Here is a 7,877-nt window from a genome sequence, read left to right on the forward strand (position 1 = left end):
TGCAGGACCGAAAAGGTACGATGCAATGTATGCAAAGAGACTGTAGCCTTTCAGGATGTTACAGAGGTAAAATCAAAGTCCCGGGACTGTAATAGGAAAATCCTGGTAGCCGTCCAAGAACAAAATCGTTATTTTCAATTGAGTCGAGTTTGTTTTTTTTTTTCTTTCTTTCTTTTTTTTTTTCTCTTTCTTTCCTAGCGTAGCTGCTAAGTGCCTTTGTTCTTTGTAAATTAGTGAGGGCTTTAAAACGTTCTCGTCACGATTGACTGGCGGCAGGATATATACAGCAAATAATGACGACCCTTAGCGAAAGAAATACAGTAAGCTGGGTTTGGATAAGCAATGTCACAGCGAGGACTTATCTTTTCCTTTTCTTTTTTCTTTTGAATTTTTTTAAACTTCCTTTATTTCAGAGCTGTGACTAAGACCAGGGGGTGTAATTTCATAAATGCCCCCCCCCGTGGCTGCCGAGCGCTTCTGGCCGGAGAGGGGCTGCCGGGCACTGGGACCATGGGCGTGGGGAGCTCGCTTCTCTCCAGCCGCAAATATTAAGTGTCTCTCTCCTTTTCGTTCCCCAGTCCAAAGATTTCGCTGATAATAACAAAATCTCTGTGTGACGGCTCGCTTTCGTGCCAGGCTCTACATCCAGCTCATCCCCTCGATGTCAGCTTTCTCAGCGTTCCGTTTTCGGACACCCTTGTCCTCGGAGATGTCCCCAAGCCCATATTTTTATGTGTCCCCTTGTCCTTTTCCCACCCCAGTGACATTGGGGCGGGGTTTCGCCTCCTGTCAAATTTTGCTTAGATTTGGGTGTAAGTTTAGGTACTTTGAGTTCTACAGACGACTATGTTATCTTTCTATTTGACGTAAAATTATGCCATTTTAAATCTCGTCGTTAAAAATACCAAATGCAAATACTCAGCACCTTTATTTCTTGACGATGGTACTTTCATTTCTCCGGGTACATAAGAATTTATTTAACATGTAGAAAGAAGCGAAGAATCATCTCCTTTTAGCAGAAGGTCAAACGGTACAATTAAGCAAAGAAGTACAGAGAGCTGGGAAAAGCTGGAATACCGCTATAAAAAAAAAAAAAAAAAAAAGGCAGCAACAACTGGTTTTTTTTTTTTTTTTTTTTTTTTTTTTCTAACTGTAACCTTTTGGACTTGAGTTAGCTGCTGCTTCTGGGTTATTTACTAGTCCGGGGAAGATGCTGAGCTGCTGAGGGGCCCGATTCTGATGCCGACGCGACGCAGTTCCCAGTGAGGCGGGGGTAGGGCCAGGGCCCGGGGGGGTCCTGGCACTGCAGCCGTCCCTACCCTCAACTCTTGGTCAGACGAAGCGAGGAGAAGAGCAGCTGCCAGCCCTCTGCAGATCTGCTTCCCAGGCTGGTTTTGGCTTCCAGGGAAAAGAGTGGTTACTGTAAAATGTTCAAATTGCTCGAATGGAAACTTTCCAGTGTGTTGGAAATAGGTAAAGACAGAAACAACGACACCACTTCGAAACGTAACTTCTCACTCCCCGAAAAGCCAGATAAACCTTCATGACCTGGTAATAAATGACAGTCATTCCCATATCGCTCCGCCGAAACTCAGACGTTTGTGTTTGGGAGAATTTCAGTCTTTCCTTTTCCATCACTCTTGGAGAGCAGGGGAGTCCTCCTTCAGCACCGCCGGTCCTGCCGTCCATGCTACCGCCGGAACGCTGCTTCCATTTTCCGCAGGTTTCCCGGCGGGGTAGCGGGGTCTCCCTGCGGCCGGGATTCGTTTTCCCCGCTCCCTCTCTGCCCCTTTGGCCGCCCTGTGCAGGGCAGAGGGACAGGGGACTGCTGGTTGCTTCACCGCCACTGCCACACGCTGCCACCCGCCCTGCGCGCCCCGGCTGGGGCCGGTGGTTCTGCAGCTACTGCCAAGTCATTAATGCTTTTTTAAAATATTTTTTTTTTTCAATTATTGTTTCTCTGCACCAGCCTCTTATCTTTTTTCGCAGATACTCGAGCCAGTGAAAGCAGTGGGTGTGGAGGCAGTTGCGGCAGCCCGGAGATCTCGCCTTTCTCCCTCTCTTCTCTAAACACGGCCGCTGACATGCTGGCAGTGTTGGTGATTCAGCTCCAGTTGCTGCTGCTGGTCAGTATTTACCATCAGACAGACGGGTTCAGCTTATTGTTTTTCTTTCCCGGAAGAAAATGTAAAAAAACCCAAACCCAACCAACCAACCAAACCCCCCCCAAAAAAACCAAACCAAACCAAACCAAAAAAAGTGTCTTCGGCCATTTTCTGCAAACTTGACACCCCGAGCTGCGGGTTTGTCCGTGCTCGGACTTTCCTGGAGGAGATGAAGCGTTGCTGGTCTTTCCCTGTGCACAGTTACTGCGAACACCACAGCCGGGCAGCAAAGCAACTTGTGGGTCCCATCGGCAGAGATCCTGTCTCCTTTTCCCGTGCTTTTCTCTGTGATAGTGGCCATGAGCTGTCCCAGGGCACGATTAACCCTTCCTGTGGCCCTGGGGCTGTCACCGAGGGCTGCATCATCGAGTCCCTCTGTTTCGTACCTCCTGCTTGGTGCACGGGGGACGAACCTCTCCCTAAGGCACTCCAGGGACGCGTGGGATGGGTTACCCACAGGAGGAGCTGTGGCAGTGCCGGGACAATGCTGGCACTATGCTGGGACACTCCACGACTGCTGGGAAAGCCTGTGACAGTGCTGGGACAGTCTGTGACTGTGTTCGGGCAGTGCTGGCACAGTTGGGGTGATGCTATGACAGTCGAGTAGTGTCTTGGAACAGTTAGGATAGTTCTGGGACATCCTGGGACGGTGCTGGGACAAAACTGGGGCAGGCTGAACTGCCCTGTCACTGTCTTGGGACAGTGGTGGAAGATCTGAGACAATGCTGGAAATGTCTTAGGACAGGATGGTGCTGGGACTGTCCTGACACAGATTAGGATAGGGCTGGAATAGTGCTGAAACAGTTAGGACAGTGCTGGTACCTCCTGGCCCAGTGCCGGAACAGTGCCAGGACAGCTGGAGCAGTGCGGGACAGGCTGGGAGGAGGCAGCGCCGGGAGGCGCCGGGTCGGAATGATGCCGAGCCGGGCAGGGTTGGCGGGGAGGGGGGAGCTGCCTGTGACATCGCCGCCACACCTGGGCCGGGACGCGGAGGGGCTGAACCTCGGCTTCCGTTTCTCCCGCTCCCAGCGGAGAGCTCACTGGGACACTCTCAGGCCCAGCCCCGGCCCGGCCCGGCCTCTGCGGCCGCTGCGAAGGGTCCGTGCGAGGAAAGGCTGGTCTGCAGAGCCGGCCCCGGGCTCTCCGCGCAGCTCGCCCAGGGCTCCTTACAGCTGGCCGCAGCCTCTCCACTGGCTCTCAGGTAACACGGGGCTGCCGGGGTGCGGCGTTCAAGGAGTGCTCGCATCCCGCATCTCTTCTGTGTAAAAATTGATAGGCAGCCAAGAGCTCGAAAAGGCGGCTGATAACATCAACCCCTTCTACCTTCTGTACAGCTGCACCCAATACACCTTGTGGTTTCCTCCCTCGTTCGGTTTTTCTCCCACCCACCTTCCCCTTGGAGACCCCTGGCCGCCGCCCGCACCGCCTCGCCCACCGCCGCAGGGCCGCCCACGCGGGTCACCCGGAGCGGCACCGCCGGCGATCCCCGCTCCAGCTCGGTGGGGCTACTCCACCGATACTCATCTATTGAAATTGCAAATGATTTGCACTCTTAAGTGCCAGTGGCTCTGGAAAAAAAAAAAATCTTCTTCATTACTTTTGCTTAGAGATATAGAATGCAGTTCTTTCTTGGCCATGTGCATTTAGCCACTTCAATTCATTAAAGATGTGTGCTTTGTACAATCCCACAGGACAACTTTAATCGATGGTGAGATTTTATTTGATTTGGCAGTGTAACAGTGGAGATTTGACTCATCAAGATGTAAATTAAGAGTAAACAGAGAAAAAGTATTTCTCTGCATACATCTGAACGTTCCTCCTTTTAATAGATTAATTAATACTACTTCTCAGTCATAAATTAGTAAGTGCTCTTAAGGGAATTGAAGGAAGAGTAACCATCATGATTAGTGTATTAAATGGCTAATGTATGGAAAAATTTTTAATATCTATAAGGTGCATCTGCATAGATAGAACTGAAAGTAGTTCGGGTAATGAAATGTGTGTGCTTGCGGCTGGGCAGATTTGCAATGTGCAACTGTAATAGCACTGCTCCTGCTGAAGTGCTCACTCATACTAGCAATGCTCAGTGCTTCAGGAGATGCTAGCTTCTGGCCTAAAATTCAAACCAGTTTTGAACTGTTGCTTTAAGATACGCAAGCTCCAGAGAGAAATGAGATTTCAGAAGCTTCACATGCCTGGCCTGTTGTATTACCTAACTCTACATGGTTTAATGTTAGCACGTATGTAGTACTTATAGTTTGCAACTGTGTGTTTGTCACTCTTCTGAGAGTCCAGGTTTCCTCCTGTATTTCACAGCAAATTGAAGCCCTTGATTTGGAACTTTGTATACTACCTTAAAGTCTAGATTCCTGAAGTCTGGACATGACGATATCTAGCTAAAGGTGAAAATTATAAAATGTTATATGAAAAGGAAGTCTTGTCAGTGTAAAATGATATTCAGAAAGTATTTGCTAATCAAAAGCTAGTTACATTATTTTAGTAAATACAGCTTGGGGTTTTTTTTTGGTACATTTCAGAAAGAGCCACAGAGTGGCTCAGCTATGTGTGACACTACAAAAACCATAGGTTTAAACTATCAACACATCTTTTTATAGGCCCATGCTTTTCACATGTAACACACGTATTTTTAGTACACATTGGCTATATATGATACAGATTTCAGAAAACAGACCCACAACACCTAGTTCACTGCCCGGAAGTATGTTTAGGTCAGAAACTCTGCAAAGTTTTTCACATGAAGCTTTCCTCCACTTGAGACCATCTTGAATTATTTGGGGCTTGGGTAGCTCAGATGGGACCGTAGGCCTGGATCCCCAAATATCACAGAATATGCTGCATTGGAAGGGACCCACAAGGATCATCAAGTACAACTCCTGGCTCTGCACTGGACCATTCCCAAGAGTCACACCATGGGCCTGAGAGTATCATCCAAATTCTTCTTGAATTCTGGCAGGTTTGGTGCTGGAACCACTTCCCCGGGGAGCCTGTTCCATGTGCCCAACCACCCTCTGGGTGATGAACCTTTGCTAATATCTAACTTTAATCTCCCCTGACACAACTTCAAGCCATTCCCTTGGATTCTGTCACTGGTCACTGTTAGTGTCTACCCCTCCTCTTCCCCTCATGAGGAAGTTGTGGACTGTGATGAGGTCTCCTCTCAGTCTCCTCTTCTCCAGGCTGAACAGACCAAGTGACCTCAGCTGCTCCTCATATGACTTCCCCTCAAAGTCCTTCACCATCCTCGTGGCTCTCCTTTGGACACTCTTTAATAGCTTAATATCTTATATTGTGATGCCCAAAACTGCCACAATATTCAAGGTGAGGCTGCACCAGTGCAGAGCAGAGCGGGACAATCCCCTCCCTTGACTGGCTGGCGATGCTTTGCCTGATGCCCCCCAAGACACGATTGGCCCTCCTGGCTGCCAGGGCACTGCTGACACAGATTCAACTTGCCATCGACCAGGACTCCAAGGTCTCTTTTTCCGTGGCACTGCTTTCCAGCACCTCATTCCCAAGTCTGTACATACATCCAGGATTGCCCTATCTCAGGTACTGAATCCGGCACTTCTCTTGTTGCAATTCATATGATTGGTGAATCCCCAGCCCTCCAGTTTGTCAAGGTCTCTCTGCAGGGCCTCCCTGCCTTCAAGGGAGTTAATGACTCCTCCCAGTTTTGTGTCATCTGCAAACTTGCTTAGTATCCCTTTCAGTCCTGTGTTCAAGCCATTTATGAAGATGTTGAAGAGCACAGGGCCCAAGATGGAGCCCTGTGGAACCCCACTAGTGACTGGTCACCAGTCTGATGTTACCCCATTCACTGTTACCTTCTGTGCTCCACCTGTGAGCCAATTGCTCACCCACCACACAATGTGTTTATCCAGCTGCATGCTGGACATTTTGTCCAGAAGGATCCTGTGAGAGACAGTGTTGAAAGCTTTACTGAAATCCAAAAAGACTACATCCCCTGGCTTCCTCTGATCACCTAGGTGGGTTACATTGTTGTAAAAGGAAATCAGGTTTGATAAGCAGAACTTTCCTGTCATGAAGCCATGCTGGTTGTGACCAATGACTGTGTTGTCTTTCAGGTGTTTTTCAATATCTCTCAGAATAATCTTCTCCATACCTTTACCAGGCACTGAAGTGAGATTGACCTGTAGTTTCTGGGGTCCTCCTTTTTGCCCTTCTTGAAAATCGGGACAATGTTCACTGACTTCCAGTCTGCTAGGGCCTTTTCAGATTCCCAAGACCACTCAAAAAATCATCAAGAGAGGTTTTGTGATGTCATCAGTCAGCTCTTTGAGGATTCCAGAATCAATCCCATCAGGCCCTGTAGATTTGTAGGGATCCAGCTGGAGCAGCAGATCCTGCACAATTTCAAGATTGACTGGGAGTTGGTCATTCTCACAGTCACAGTCCTCCATCTCAGGGCACTCGGTTTGTCATCTGTGTTTAAGACAGAGACAAAGAAAGCATTAAACACCTCTCCCTTGTCTCTGTCCCTGTTTGTGAGATGACCATTCCCATCCTGTAACAGGCCACTGATATTTCTATATGGCCTATAGCCATTAATGTACTTGAAACTCTTTTTATTGCCCCCCACATTTCTGGCCAGATTCAACTCCAGCTGAGCTTTGGCTGCATAAATTTTCTCCCTACCTGGCAAGCAGCATCTCTGTATTCTTCCCATGTCACTTGGCCTTGCTTCCACTGGCATATGCCTTCCTTTTTTGCCTTATTTCCAAGAGAAAATCCCTGCTCAGCCAAGTTGGCTTTCTGTCTCATCTGTTTGACTTCCAACATTTGGGAATTGCCTGCTTCTGTGCCCTTAGGAGGTGATGTTTGAAGAGTGACTGGCACTGATAGACCCCAGCACCTGCAAAAACATTTTCTCAGGGGACCTTACTTACTAAATCTGAGCAGCCTGAAGCCTGCTCTCCTCATGTCCAGAGTTTAGGTTTTGCTGTCACTTTTCTTCCTGTCAACAGAGATTTTAAACTTAATCACTTTGTGTTCACTGTGACCAAGATGGCCCCCAATCTCCACTTCTCTCATGAGATCCACTCTGTTGACAAGCAGCAGATAAAGGAGGGCATCATTCTGAGTTGGCTCCCTGAGGACCTTTCACCCAGATTTTTTAAGAATCTTCTGGCCTGAGTTGTACCAGCTGCGTGATGCTCCCAGTTGATTTATGGCAAGTGTGAGTCCCCCACAGGGACAAGGGCAGTTGACTTGGAAGTGTCCCTTAGTTCCTCAAAGAATAATTTGTTGGCATCATTGTCCTGGCAGGGAAGTCTATAGCAGACTCCCAAAATGACATCCACATATTAGTTTGCTCCTTGATTCTTACTCGGAGGCTCTCAACTGTGCCATTGCCAACTGTGAGCTCCATACATTCTAACCCTTCTATTACATACAGTGCCACTCCTTCACCTCTTCTGCCCTGCCTATCCCTCCTGAAGTGCCAACAGGGCACTCCAGTCACAGGACTCATCCCACCAGGTTTTGCTTATGCCAGTGGTATCAAATCTCTGGGACTGGACCAAAGCTTCAGGCTCCTCTTGTTTGTTCATCATGCTGCATACATTGGTGTGGAAACACTTCAGGTGTGGTACATTGTAGCCAACTCCTCGGGAAGCAGATTGAGGGATGCCATTAGTGCTTGCTGCCTCAAGTTTCGGCACACCATCCCAT

The sequence above is a fragment of the Pseudopipra pipra genome, chromosome 2 (assembly GCF_036250125.1).
Source record: "Pseudopipra pipra isolate bDixPip1 chromosome 2, bDixPip1.hap1, whole genome shotgun sequence".
NCBI classification, from domain to species: Eukaryota; Metazoa; Chordata; class Aves; order Passeriformes; family Pipridae; genus Pseudopipra; species Pseudopipra pipra.